The sequence below is a fragment of the Papaver somniferum genome, chromosome 4 (genome assembly GCF_003573695.1).
Source record: "Papaver somniferum cultivar HN1 chromosome 4, ASM357369v1, whole genome shotgun sequence".
NCBI lineage: Eukaryota > Viridiplantae > Streptophyta > Magnoliopsida > Ranunculales > Papaveraceae > Papaver > Papaver somniferum.
In genome coordinates, this window is record NC_039361.1 from 163,525,615 (window position 1) to 163,541,379 (window position 15,765).

The following is a 15,765-nucleotide window of genomic DNA, read 5'->3' on the forward strand; positions in this document are numbered from 1 at the left end:
AGTGTGGTGTTCAGACTAGGTCCCGGGGTTTTTCTGCATTTGTGATTCCCTAGTTAATAAAACTTCTGGTATCTGTTATTTATTTTCCGTAATATATTTGTTTATATAATTGAAATATCACAGGTTGTGTGTAAGTTCAGTCAATTGTGAATCCAACCTTTGGTTGTTGATTGAATTGATTGACATTTGGATATTGGTTTTTGATACCGTCCAAGTTATTTCTTATATTCAATCGGGCTGATTGCAGATTGAATTGAGAAATAGAGATATAACTCTTTGATATACTTTCTTAAGATTGAGTGTGACCGTCTAGTTGATTCTCTTGAAAGTATATTAGAGTTTGTCTATACAGATTGCTAAGCGAAATATTGGGTGTGGTTGTTAGACCCCCGCTTTTTCAATTGGTATCAGAGAAGGCAAACACGTTGAAGACCTTATAAGTTAGTGTTTGTGGAAATCTGATTTGTATGGGTAATTGGGTATCTCAAACTCGCACGCATATAAATGAGTCCTAAAAGTTTTAATTATTCCAAATGTCTTTGGCTTACCTCTAAGGATAACTCCTTTGCTGATTCTTCCGATTCCCGAGGTAGGAATTTTTTGCTATCAGATTCTGATAAGATTCCCTCTGATGAGACATTTATATCCATGTCTAAAACTGAAGTGAATCTCACCAGAAATCAAAAAATTACAGCTGAGACTATTGTTTTTCAAGATGCTAAGATAAAATCTCTAGAAGAAAAACATGATCAGCTTAGTTATGAACTTGAGAAGTCTCTTGGTCGATAACGGGAACTCTATAGCATCATTGAGTCATTCTCTAACAATATCGAAAAAATTATTCAAGAAACTATTCTACAACGTGAAAAGATTAGTTCTCTTGAGGATATTGTTAAAGAAGATTCAATTAGAGGAAAATGTTTGATCGAGACTCATTCATCATACCTGGACAACCTTCGTGTTGAAATAGAGAAATTGGTTACTTCCTTTCTTCTAGCCCAAAAACAATGAAAATACTTGAAAGAGGAAAACCCTGCTCTAATGAGAAAATCTTCTGTGTCTATATAGTAATTCTTAGACATAATTACAATACATGAAGAAAAGTTCTCCAAAAGAAGTTCCTGCTAGGAAGTGTTTACATAACCAATAATCTTCTAATAGGGATATGAATTTAAAATGGGTTCTGTCCAATGTTTCTCTTCCACGAACCTGTTCCTTATGTGGGAAAAAGAATCATTATGTTCAACATTGTTTTGCTAGAAAAAACCGATTTCCGATCTTCAAAATCTACTTCTTTTTACAGTCCACAGAGTAAATTATCTGGAGACTTCTAAAATTAATTTCATTCCTACAGAAACCCAAAACTCTCATAAAAAGGATTTCAATGGACTCTCTGATAGACACATTTATGTGTATAATATATCTCAATTGTATATATTGTTAGTACTCGATTTTGTATTTATTTGGTTATTTTATGTATTTGTAGGTGTTTTTGGAAAAATAAGCTCTTGCGGCAAATTTGGCTTAAGAATGTGGCGTTTGGACCTCCGTAGATAACGCACCAGAGGCACCTTAGAAATACCCCGGAGGAACCCCGAAAAAGTGCTAAAAACAACTCAGAAGAATTGCTAAAGGCACCCCTAAGTTGGATAAGGGGCACCACATTTCATGCATGTACTAAAGGGACACCGGGACAGGATAGGGGGACACCCTTCTTCTTCACGTTTAAAGAAGTTTTGGCGGGAAAAATGGAGTTCACGGAGCAGATTTTGAACTCGAATCTGTGGGCAGTTTTAAAGAGATTAAACTAGAGATTTCGATTGGGATGGACTTCTCATGGCTAGAAAGGGTTAATACATGTGTTTGGATCGATCAAATTGGGCTGGAACGGCCGGAAAAAGGAAACAGAGCAAATAAGGAAACACGGTCCCTGTCAAGCTTGTATTAGGAAATTCAGAGAGACTAAAGACCTAAAACTCTTTCCAAAGATACATATATATCCAAGGAAGAGTTTGATATAAGTGGGAATACTCAGAAACGCGTGAAACGAATTAGGGAAGAGATTATTGCCGTGACTGCCATGGAAGGAAAGAAGAGATTTCGAAGTGGTTGGGAAAGATTTAATCATGCTGTGGTGTATAAATAGGTTTCTTAGGGTCCCTAGAAGAGGTACGAGGAGTTTGCGGTCGAGAGGAGAGCTTAGAAGGCGTGAATCAAGAGATTTCTGTACACTGTTGCTGCTGCTGCTGCCATTGAAGAGCACGAAGAACACGAAGAACACACTCCCACAGACAGTCGTTCTTCAACAGTAACAAGGACAGACGCCGCTAAGTCTTAAAACAACAGAAACAAAAGCACTTCTATTCTATCGTTCTTCTCTGGACGCTTTCTGTTGGTCTCAGATTCACTGATTTTATTCTTTTCACTCTTTTAATCAACTTTTGGGCTATAAACATGTATTTTGAGCAAGTGATTAATATGAGGAGCTAAACCCCTTAGCCGAGGTAACGGAGGAAGCCATTGTTCCATGAAAATTGGTATAATTCTTTTGTTTAGACATAAATTTAATATAACTAGATATATATATTTTTTAGTATAATGTTGATTATTATTATTTGGAGGTAAATTCTTTAAGGCGGAACTGGAAAAAAATCATTAACATTAAACTGGAGAGGTTATTACTACTTTCCACTGGCCCAAGTCGGGACCATAAATTTCTATTAATATGTAGAGGTTATTAATATATGGAGTATCAATATATGGAGGTTCTACTGTATACATAAAAATATGGATTAGGGAAGATAAATACTGCGGAATAAACAAAGATTCATTAGTTTTTCATCACTATTTGCATAACGACATATTATAGACATAATCTTTCTGTTGATAGTGGTGTTTAGTTCAGGGATAAAATTGTAAAACCCTGTATTTAATGCGTCGTTGTTTTGCAAAGAAGCTGAGCCATTTAAGAGTGATGAGTGCGCAGCCTCATCACTTACACATGTATTGAGCGATTCAGTATATTTACGTAAAATTTATCCAGAATGGTGCATGTAGGAACAATCCCAAATATTCTGTAAATTTCAACATCCACATGTATTATTCATTAATGTAAGGCTCATTGAGTATTTTACCTATGCTATGTTCCCCATATAAACCCTTAATATTGATATGACATGACAAATAGTGTTCACTCGCAGCTGAGTAGCATGAAATTTCCCGAAATATGAAGATTGAGGTATGCATAAAAATACTCAGTCGGAAAGCATGCTGCTCTCCGACAATAAAATTTAAAGAATTCTGTGTCAACACGCAAAAATCACTGAATTTAATCAATTTTGTGATAGTGATAACCTAATTAATTTGAAAAAATTAGGTTTTTGTGACCTGCGCAATATCTCGGACCCTGCTGGTCGAGACTAAACCTAGGAAAGCTAGACAATTGATCCTCCATGGACTACTAGGACCAAAGTCTTACCAAAAATCAGAAACACAAGAAAAGAGGATCCGCGGAAAATAGGAGTAGCAACAAGAGGAGGCGTGGCCGCGCGGCCACGCTCTATGTTGGTCTTGCCGTCCATCCTTTTCATATCGACCAATCAGGTCGCTCTAAATGGGCCACACACACTTGGGAATGTGGCCACTGCCCATGCTTGCCGGCCCTATTTCCCATCGACCAATCAGGTCGCTCTAAATGCGCCACACGCACTTGGGAATGTGGCCACGCCCCATGCTTGCCGGACCACTTTCCTATCGACCAATCAGGACGCTCTAAATGCGCCACACATATTGGGAATTTGGCCACGCCCCATGCTTGTCGGCCCTCTTTCTCATAGAACAATCAGGTCTCTCTAAATGTGCAACACGCACTGGGAATGTGGCCACACCCATTCTTTCCGGCCCCCTTTCCTAACGACCAATCAGGTCTCTCTAAACCCGCAGTGCATTAAAAAGTCCAAACTGCGCCAAATGGTTGTCATGCCAATTAACTAATCAACTTACCAAACCGCGCCAACATGCTAATTGGCAGGCCATGCTATCCCGCGGAAGCAACATGCCAACATGCTATAACAGCGCAGCCGCGTGCTATCTCATTTTTCTTTAGTGGCCAATACCATAACAAACTACTTCTTAATATTACTCGTTGCTTTATTGATCTTCTTTGGTACCCATTTCTGAGTAGCTTTTGGAGCAACGTATTTCTTTTTCTCCCCGATATAATTATGAAATTTCTTGGGAGGAATACTAGAAGAAATGATATTATGAGACTCAGTTTTTCTCCAGTTTGGAACATAAGATCTTGTCATCTTAACAGAATCAGATCTGGTTTTATCTCGTTTAAGAAATCTTCAATTCCTTTGCAAGTGACCTGGTTTTCCACAATAAACGCAATATTTAGTAGAATGGAAAAAGTTATGTTTGGTGTTACCTGAATGTGTATGTGCTTGCTTTGGATCTTGCCAGAATTTCCTATTTTCATCATCCTCAGTTGGTAGAGATACTTCAGTTTCGTCAACCGTGTAAGGTTTTGGTTTAGGAAAATCTTTAGCTCTGACAAATTTTACCTCTTTGCAAATACCAGGAGCGTCTATTCCTTCATATCCCAATCCTCGTGTATCACGATGAATTCTACATGCTTCCAATATCGAGGTTAATTTTCCTGAGCTGTTATTTCTAGAAAAACTCTCTTTTAAGCTTGAGTTTTCTTCTTACAACATTTTTACCTTTTCGAGCGCAATAACTAGATCATTCTTGGATGATTCACATTGAACTTTGAGATTTTCTCGTTCTGAATCAAATAGCAAGTTCATCTCAATGTTCTCTAAGTTATCTAGCTTTGCTTGAAGAGTAATTTCCCGATCTCGACTTCCGGAAATTTCTTATTTAAGCATTCGTATTTCATTGAGATAATCTCTTTCACCAATAGAAACAAGTTGGTCTTGCAAGTCTTTATTCTGACTACGAAGTCTGTCATATTTAACTTTCTCACTGAAGATGGTGCTTTCAGCCTCTGAGAGTTTCTGATGACATTCTTTCAAAAGGTTATTAGAAACTAGATCTACATGGAACACTTCTTCGTCAGAATCAGAATCAGTATTTGAAAGAATTTTTCCAGAAGCTAATGCAACCTCTCTTGTGTACTCTTGGTGATCACAATATTTGGGTTCATCATCAAGAGTAGGCAAAGCTGCTGCATATGCCGATTGTCTACGTCTCCAGCTAGGACATACTGAAGAAAGGTTCCTGAAAGCACAACAGTTATAGCACTGTACATCATCATTAGGAGATGTTGTAACTTTTGAAAAACTCTTTTTCTTGTATCTCAATATTTTTCTAAATTTTCGTTGGGTAACATCCTTACTATCTGGCGAACCAGATTTATCCTTGGAGGATTCAGAATTGTATGCAGCTTTAAGAGAAATTACCTCTTTTCTAGATTCATGTTCATTATCAAAGATCTTTAACTTTCCAACAAGTGTGTTTCTGGAGAGTGTATAAAGATCGTTTTCTTCTTCAATGGCATGTGTTCTTAGACTTGTATCTTGATGGTAGAGACCTGAGAATTTTGCACACAATAACTTTCTCTGGAATAGTTCTTCCTAATGAATATAAGAAGTTAACTATTTGAGAAAGGCTTTGGTTAAACTCATCAAAGGTTTCATCATCAGACATGCGAAGGTTTTCCCAGTCAGAAGCTATATTTTGAAGCCTTTCTTCTTTCTTTGCGACATTCCCTTCGAATACGGTTTCTAATATATCCCAAGCACCTTTAGACTTATTACACTTTGTAATCACCAATATCTTTTGCAACAGTTACACCGTCTACTGTAACTAATGGAGGATTATCTCCATTAACAATACGAACCCATGATTGAAAATCTCGCTCTTGAATAAAAGAATGCATAGTAATTTTCCACCATAAATAGTTCGTGCCATCGAAACTGGCGGTACGTATATATTAGCACTTCTGTCCATAGAATCAGATTGATACAAACATAGACTTATGAGGTCTTAGCGTGTTTTCCTGCTCTGATACCAATTAAAAAAACAGGGGTCTAACAACCACACCCAATAATTCGTTTGGAAATCTGAATGGACTAACTCAAACATACTTTCAAGAGAATCAACTAGACAGTCAGACTCAATCTTAAGAAAAGTATATCAAAGAGTTATATCTCAATTTCTTAATTCAATCCGCAATCAAACAAATAGGAATTTGCGAGCCCAATTGAATATAAGTAATAACTCTGACGGTATCAAAAGCCAATATCCAAGTGTCAACCAATTTAATCAACAACCCAAAGGTCGGATTCACAATTGATCGAACTTACGCACAACCTGTGATATTTCAATTATATAAACAAATATAATGCGGAAAAAAAATAACACATACACCAGAAATTTTGTTAACGGGGAAACCGGAAATGCAGAAAAACCCCGTGACCTAGTCCAGAATAAACACACACTAATTAAAATTGTTACACCAATTTCCTACTACCTATTCGGACTAGATGTAATACCTACTTTTGTTGTATTCAAGCACTTGTAAAACTACAAGAAGAACACCGGTTCTCTTTAGCAATTCTTCTCGTATAACTTCTAGTAGAACACAAATTCTCTTTAGAAGTTATTCCCAAAAATCTTCTGGCAGAACAAATTTCTCTTCAAAAGATGCAACAACACGGTTGATTACTTTTCGATCTTTTGTTTTCACAAAACACCGAATCGATTTCCCTTTAGATGTAAATCAAGATTTTGTAAATCTTTTGTTTGTTTTGAACAACTACCAAATAAAAAGTAGTGAAATCAAAACAAACTTGTAGATTAGGGTTTTAACTTACAATCAGTATGCGTACTCACAAGAAGTCCGTGAACCTGATTTTCGTAAGTGAATTTAGGTGATTCCAAAGATTAATTTCCAAGTTAAGAAAACCCTAATAATTTTACAACAAGAACAACTAGATAAATCTAGAGATATCTTGTTTAAAACTTCTTAAGGATTTTTACGAGATACCTTAATCGAAGTTTTATTTCTAGATTCCGATTTCGACTAACAAGTGTTGGTATATGATCAGAAACTGAAATCTATCAAAGCCTAGGGTTTATGATCAACAACTCTTGAATGGTTTTGTATCAGAAAAGAAAATATTAGAGTAGACAAGAGGTGAAAAACCTAGATTACAAGTTGTATAATCAATCACGAAGATTAAATTCAACTCGGATTTGTGATCCCCAATACAAAGACTTTTATCTCACTATTTTTCACGAAGAACAAAAGACATGGAAAAAAACCTTATGAAGCTTACACCAAATTTTCCAAAGGGGATAAAAACGTGTAGCACTCACGAACCCTTTATTTATAATGAACAATAGCTTGGAATCTAAGCAAAGTTATTTTCCTTTTTCATGACTCTCCTAATTTTGGGAGTCTTTACTAAGTTACAAACTCTTGCCAAAATGATTAATTAAATAATTAATTAGCAAATATTGTATTTATGTGAATAAATCACATTTTAACTTAGGCAGGAATTGAAAGTTATCACAAACACTTTAATATGGTAATCAAATATGTTTGGATTAATAGCCATCTTGCCTAGATAAGGAAACATCACCAATTTGACTAAAAGAAACTTCTAGTCACGTAATTAGGACCAAGTCCGTGAACCGTTACAAAAAGTCCATGGATTGTTTCCTACTAACGAACTGTAACACTTACATCAACACTTATAACTGTTACTTTAATAAATCACTAATAACTTTATCGTTATAACTCGGAATTGAGTGATTCTTGGCTCCTTGAATTCGTAAGCTCATTTACTATAACATGAGAACCTTTCCAGGGATAAAGGTTATTCTCATAAAAGTCGTGGCTCAAATAACCTCGAGTATATATATATATATAAATGTACATTTACCGTCACAGTAATTATTCCATAGAGTGAGCATTTGTTTCGATAGATTAGAAAGATAGAATGGAACAAGAATCCATATGAAATAAATTACCACATACCTTTGTTGATGAAGTCCTTGTTGATGTCTTCGTGTAGTCTTCAAACTTCATCCGTCAAGGGTATCTTTGATTCTCCTTCTTATACTTAACTTAGTCCGAAACTATCAATAGTATACTAAATGAAGAATGGATTTTGGCAACTAACTTGACATACTAACGCTAGTGGGTTCAATCGAGCAATTATCTAACAACTAGTTGCGACTAGAGTCGATTCTTCTTTAACCTTAGGTTTTCCCAAAACCCTATAGGTTAACGACCTGAAAACTTCATCGGGATTGTGAATCCAGACCCAACTATTTTCTCTGTAGTTGCGTGTTCTGATCTTGTTGTTTTCCATCTTGATTGAGTACTATCTTCTCTAAGATTTTCTCGAGATTTAATCTCCGATAGGCAAGATATAAAGTAGTCACAAATATCTTTGTCTCATCGTTTGTGATTCCAAAATATCTTGTTTCGCTACCATATGATTAAGATTATTGTGAGGTGATTGATATTTCTAGGATGCTTTTGGGGAATATAAGTCTGGTATATCAATTGGTTCCTGTTAACCTTGATTTATCAAAAGACCGAACAAAACTCATAGGTATATCTTTGGAAGACAAATTATCTATTCAATAGATTTTCTGTGTGACACAGATTGGTTTATCAAGTATTCGACTTTGGGTCGTAGCAACTCTTAGTTGTGGGTGAGATTAGCTAAGGGAATCAAGTGCGTAGAGTCCTACTGGGATTTAGAGATGTAAGGAGCGCAACTGTACCTTGATCAGTGTGAGATTGGTTAGGGTTCAACTACATTTCAGTCCAAAGTTAACTTGGAGTAGTCTAGTGTCTGTAGCGGCTTGATACAGTGTGGTGTTCAGACTAGGTCCCGGGGTTTTTCTGCATTTGTGATTCCCTAGTTAATAAAACTTCTGGTATCTGTTATTTATTTTCCGTAATATATTTGTTTATATAATTGAAATATCACAGGTTGTGTGTAAGTTCAGTCAATTGTGAATCCAACCTTTGGTTGTTGATTGAATTGATTGACATTTGGATATTGGTTTTTGATACCGTCCAAGTTATTTCTTATATTCAATCGGGCTGATTGCAGATTGAATTGAGAAATAGAGATATAACTCTTTGATATACTTTCTTAAGATTGAGTGTGACCGTCTAGTTGATTCTCTTGAAAGTATATTAGAGTTTGTCTATACAGATTGCTAAGCGAAATATTGGGTGTGGTTGTTAGACCCCCGCTTTTTCAATTGGTATCAGAGAAGGCAAACACGTTGAAGACCTTATAAGTTAGTGTTTGTGGAAATCTGATTTGTATGGGTAATTGGGTATCTCAAACTCGCACGCATATAAATGAGTCCTAAAAGTTTTAATTATTCCAAATGTCTTTGGCTTACCTCTAAGGATAACTCCTTTGCTGATTCTTCCGATTCCCGAGGTAGGAATTTTTTGCTATCAGATTCTGATAAGATTCCCTCTGATGAGACATTTATATCCATGTCTAAAACTGAAGTGAATCTCACCAGAAATCAAAAAATTACAGCTGAGACTATTGTTTTTCAAGATGCTAAGATAAAATCTCTAGAAGAAAAACATGATCAGCTTAGTTATGAACTTGAGAAGTCTCTTGGTCGATAACGGGAACTCTATAGCATCATTGAGTCATTCTCTAACAATATCGAAAAAATTATTCAAGAAACTATTCTACAACGTGAAAAGATTAGTTCTCTTGAGGATATTGTTAAAGAAGATTCAATTAGAGGAAAATGTTTGATCGAGACTCATTCATCATACCTGGACAACCTTCGTGTTGAAATAGAGAAATTGGTTACTTCCTTTCTTCTAGCCCAAAAACAATGAAAATACTTGAAAGAGGAAAACCCTGCTCTAATGAGAAAATCTTCTGTGTCTATATAGTAATTCTTAGACATAATTACAATACATGAAGAAAAGTTCTCCAAAAGAAGTTCCTGCTAGGAAGTGTTTACATAACCAATAATCTTCTAATAGGGATATGAATTTAAAATGGGTTCTGTCCAATGTTTCTCTTCCACGAACCTGTTCCTTATGTGGGAAAAAGAATCATTATGTTCAACATTGTTTTGCTAGAAAAAACCGATTTCCGATCTTCAAAATCTACTTCTTTTTACAGTCCACAGAGTAAATTATCTGGAGACTTCTAAAATTAATTTCATTCCTACAGAAACCCAAAACTCTCATAAAAAGGATTTCAATGGACTCTCTGATAGACACATTTATGTGTATAATATATCTCAATTGTATATATTGTTAGTACTCGATTTTGTATTTATTTGGTTATTTTATGTATTTGTAGGTGTTTTTGGAAAAATAAGCTCTTGCGGCAAATTTGGCTTAAGAATGTGGCGTTTGGACCTCCGTAGATAACGCACCAGAGGCACCTTAGAAATACCCCGGAGGAACCCCGAAAAAGTGCTAAAAACAACTCAGAAGAATTGCTAAAGGCACCCCTAAGTTGGATAAGGGGCACCACATTTCATGCATGTACTAAAGGGACACCGGGACAGGATAGGGGGACACCCTTCTTCTTCACGTTTAAAGAAGTTTTGGCGGGAAAAATGGAGTTCACGGAGCAGATTTTGAACTCGAATCTGTGGGCAGTTTTAAAGAGATTAAACTAGAGATTTCGATTGGGATGGACTTCTCATGGCTAGAAAGGGTTAATACATGTGTTTGGATCGATCAAATTGGGCTGGAACGGCCGGAAAAAGGAAACAGAGCAAATAAGGAAACACGGTCCCTGTCAAGCTTGTATTAGGAAATTCAGAGAGACTAAAGACCTAAAACTCTTTCCAAAGATACATATATATCCAAGGAAGAGTTTGATATAAGTGGGAATACTCAGAAACGCGTGAAACGAATTAGGGAAGAGATTATTGCCGTGACTGCCATGGAAGGAAAGAAGAGATTTCGAAGTGGTTGGGAAAGATTTAATCATGCTGTGGTGTATAAATAGGTTTCTTAGGGTCCCTAGAAGAGGTACGAGGAGTTTGCGGTCGAGAGGAGAGCTTAGAAGGCGTGAATCAAGAGATTTCTGTACACTGTTGCTGCTGCTGCTGCCATTGAAGAGCACGAAGAACACGAAGAACACACTCCCACAGACAGTCGTTCTTCAACAGTAACAAGGACAGACGCCGCTAAGTCTTAAAACAACAGAAACAAAAGCACTTCTATTCTATCGTTCTTCTCTGGACGCTTTCTGTTGGTCTCAGATTCACTGATTTTATTCTTTTCACTCTTTTAATCAACTTTTGGGCTATAAACATGTATTTTGAGCAAGTGATTAATATGAGGAGCTAAACCCCTTAGCCGAGGTAACGGAGGAAGCCATTGTTCCATGAAAATTGGTATAATTCTTTTGTTTAGACATAAATTTAATATAACTAGATATATATATTTTTTAGTATAATGTTGATTATTATTATTTGGAGGTAAATTCTTTAAGGCGGAACTGGAAAAAAATCATTAACATTAAACTGGAGAGGTTATTACTACTTTCCACTGGCCCAAGTCGGGACCATAAATTTCTATTAATATGTAGAGGTTATTAATATATGGAGTATCAATATATGGAGGTTCTACTGTATACATAAAAATATGGATTAGGGAAGATAAATACTGCGGAATAAACAAAGATTCATTAGTTTTTCATCACTATTTGCATAACGACATATTATAGACATAATCTTTCTGTTGATAGTGGTGTTTAGTTCAGGGATAAAATTGTAAAACCCTGTATTTAATGCGTCGTTGTTTTGCAAAGAAGCTGAGCCATTTAAGAGTGATGAGTGCGCAGCCTCATCACTTACACATGTATTGAGCGATTCAGTATATTTACGTAAAATTTATCCAGAATGGTGCATGTAGGAACAATCCCAAATATTCTGTAAATTTCAACATCCACATGTATTATTCATTAATGTAAGGCTCATTGAGTATTTTACCTATGCTATGTTCCCCATATAAACCCTTAATATTGATATGACATGACAAATAGTGTTCACTCGCAGCTGAGTAGCATGAAATTTCCCGAAATATGAAGATTGAGGTATGCATAAAAATACTCAGTCGGAAAGCATGCTGCTCTCCGACAATAAAATTTAAAGAATTCTGTGTCAACACGCAAAAATCACTGAATTTAATCAATTTTGTGATAGTGATAACCTAATTAATTTGAAAAAATTAGGTTTTTGTGACCTGCGCAATATCTCGGACCCTGCTGGTCGAGACTAAACCTAGGAAAGCTAGACAATTGATCCTCCATGGACTACTAGGACCAAAGTCTTACCAAAAATCAGAAACACAAGAAAAGAGGATCCGCGGAAAATAGGAGTAGCAACAAGAGGAGGCGTGGCCGCGCGGCCACGCTCTATGTTGGTCTTGCCGTCCATCCTTTTCATATCGACCAATCAGGTCGCTCTAAATGGGCCACACACACTTGGGAATGTGGCCACTGCCCATGCTTGCCGGCCCTATTTCCCATCGACCAATCAGGTCGCTCTAAATGCGCCACACGCACTTGGGAATGTGGCCACGCCCCATGCTTGCCGGACCACTTTCCTATCGACCAATCAGGTCGCTCTAAATGCGCCACACATATTGGGAATTTGGCCACGCCCCATGCTTGTCGGCCCTCTTTCTCATAGAACAATCAGGTCTCTCTAAATGTGCAACACGCACTGGGAATGTGGCCACACCCATTCTTTCCGGCCCCCTTTCCTAACGACCAATCAGGTCTCTCTAAACCCGCAGTGCATTAAAAAGTCCAAACTGCGCCAAATGGTTGTCATGCCAATTAACTAATCAACTTACCAAACCGCGCCAACATGCTAATTGGCAGGCCATGCTATCCCGCGGAAGCAACATGCCAACATGCTATAACAGCGCAGCCGCGTGCTATCTCATTTTTCTTTAGTGGCCAATACCATAACAAACTACTTCTTAATATTACTCGTTGCTTTATTGATCTTCTTTGGTACCCATTTCTGAGTAGCTTTTGGAGCAACGTATTTCTTTTTCTCCCCGATATAATTATGAAATTTCTTGGGAGGAATACTAGAAGAAATGATATTATGAGACTCAGTTTTTCTCCAGTTTGGAACATAAGATCTTGTCATCTTAACAGAATCAGATCTGGTTTTATCTCGTTTAAGAAATCTTCAATTCCTTTGCAAGTGACCTGGTTTTCCACAATAAACGCAATATTTAGTAGAATGGAAAAAGTTATGTTTGGTGTTACCTGAATGTGTATGTGCTTGCTTTGGATCTTGCCAGAATTTCCTATTTTCATCATCCTCAGTTGGTAGAGATACTTCAGTTTCGTCAACCGTGTAAGGTTTTGGTTTAGGAAAATCTTTAGCTCTGACAAATTTTACCTCTTTGCAAATACCAGGAGCGTCTATTCCTTCATATCCCAATCCTCGTGTATCACGATGAATTCTACATGCTTCCAATATCGAGGTTAATTTTCCTGAGCTGTTATTTCTAGAAAAACTCTCTTTTAAGCTTGAGTTTTCTTCTTACAACATTTTTACCTTTTCGAGCGCAATAACTAGATCATTCTTGGATGATTCACATTGAACTTTGAGATTTTCTCGTTCTGAATCAAATAGCAAGTTCATCTCAATGTTCTCTAAGTTATCTAGCTTTGCTTGAAGAGTAATTTCCCGATCTCGACTTCCGGAAATTTCTTATTTAAGCATTCGTATTTCATTGAGATAATCTCTTTCACCAATAGAAACAAGTTGGTCTTGCAAGTCTTTATTCTGACTACGAAGTCTGTCATATTTAACTTTCTCACTGAAGATGGTGCTTTCAGCCTCTGAGAGTTTCTGATGACATTCTTTCAAAAGGTTATTAGAAACTAGATCTACATGGAACACTTCTTCGTCAGAATCAGAATCAGTATTTGAAAGAATTTTTCCAGAAGCTAATGCAACCTCTCTTGTGTACTCTTGGTGATCACAATATTTGGGTTCATCATCAAGAGTAGGCAAAGCTGCTGCATATGCCGATTGTCTACGTCTCCAGCTAGGACATACTGAAGAAAGGTTCCTGAAAGCACAACAGTTATAGCACTGTACATCATCATTAGGAGATGTTGTAACTTTTGAAAAACTCTTTTTCTTGTATCTCAATATTTTTCTAAATTTTCGTTGGGTAACATCCTTACTATCTGGCGAACCAGATTTATCCTTGGAGGATTCAGAATTGTATGCAGCTTTAAGAGAAATTACCTCTTTTCTAGATTCATGTTCATTATCAAAGATCTTTAACTTTCCAACAAGTGTGTTTCTGGAGAGTGTATAAAGATCGTTTTCTTCTTCAATGGCATGTGTTCTTAGACTTGTATCTTGATGGTAGAGACCTGAGAATTTTGCACACAATAACTTTCTCTGGAATAGTTCTTCCTAATGAATATAAGAAGTTAACTATTTGAGAAAGGCTTTGGTTAAACTCATCAAAGGTTTCATCATCATACATGCGAAGGTTTTCCCAGTCAGAAGCTATATTTTGAATCCTTTCTTCTTTCTTTGCGACATTCCCTTCGAATACGGTTTCTAATATATCCCAAGCACCTTTAGACTTATTACACTTTGTAATCACCAATATCTTTTGCAACAGTTACACCATCTACTGTAACTAATGGAGGATTATCTCCATTAACAATACGAACCCATGATTGAAAATCTCGCTCTTGAATAAAAGAATGCATAGTAATTTTCCACCATAAATAGTTCGTGCCATCGAAACTGGCGGTACGTATATATTAGCACTTCTGTCCATAGAATCAGATTGATACAAACATAGACTTATGAGGTCTTAGCGTGTTTTCCTGCTCTGATACCAATTAAAAAAACGGGGGTCTAACAACCACACCCAATAATTCGTTTGGAAATCTGAATGGACTAACTCAAACATACTTTCAAGAGAATCAACTAGACAGTCAGACTCAATCTTAAGAAAAGTATATCAAAGAGTTATATCTCAATTTCTTAATTCAATCCGCAATCAAACAAATAGGAATTTGCGAGCCCAATTGAATATAAGTAATAACTCTGACGGTATCAAAAGCCAATATCCAAGTGTCAACCAATTTAATCAACAACCCAAAGGTCGGACTCACAATTGATCGAACTTACGCACAACCTGTGATATTTCAATTATATAAACAAATATAATGCGGAAAAAAAATAACACATACACCAGAAATTTTGTTAACGGGGAAACCGGAAATGCAGAAAAACCCCGTGACCTAGTCCAGAATAAACACACACTAATTAAAATTGTTACACCAATTTCCTACTACCTATTCGGACTAGATGTAATACCTACTTTTGTTGTATTCAAGCACTTGTAAAACTACAAGAAGAACACCGGTTCTCTTTAGCAATTCTTCTCGTATAACTTCTAGTAGAACACAAATTCTCTTTAGAAGTTATTCCCAAAAATCTTCTGGCAGAACAAATTTCTCTTCAAAAGATGCAACAACACGGTTGATTACTTTTCGATCTTTTGTTTTCACAAAACACCGAATCGATTTCCCTTTAGATGTAAATCAAGATTTTGTAAATCTTTTGTTTGTTTTGAACAACTACCAAATAAAAAGTAGTGAAATCAAAACAAACTTGTAGATTAGGGTTTTAACTTACAATCAGTATGCGTACTCACAAGAAGTCCGTGAACCTGATTTTCGTAAGTGAATTTAGGTGATTCCA